This window comes from Vombatus ursinus, unplaced genomic scaffold, assembly GCF_900497805.2.
Source record: "Vombatus ursinus unplaced genomic scaffold, bare-nosed wombat genome assembly UNPS02006779.1, whole genome shotgun sequence".
In the NCBI taxonomy this organism is placed as follows: domain Eukaryota; kingdom Metazoa; phylum Chordata; class Mammalia; order Diprotodontia; family Vombatidae; genus Vombatus; species Vombatus ursinus.
The window spans coordinates 24,010,781-24,011,016 of record NW_020946557.1 but is presented as its reverse complement, the minus strand read 5'-3'; positions in this window follow the sequence as shown (position 1 = coordinate 24,011,016).

Here is a 236-nt window from a genome sequence, read left to right as displayed (position 1 = left end):
TAGATAGATAGATAGATAGATAGATAGATAGATAGATAGATAGATAGATAGATAGGTAGGTAGGTAGGTAGGTAGATAGGTAGATAGATGGGTAGGTAGTTTTCTTCCTTCTGCTTAATTCACTCAGAACCAGTTCATATATCTTCCCATACTTCTCTGAATTCTTCCTATTTTGTTTTCCACACTCCATCATTAACACCAAAAGGATGACTTCCAACCTCACATACTTCACTGAG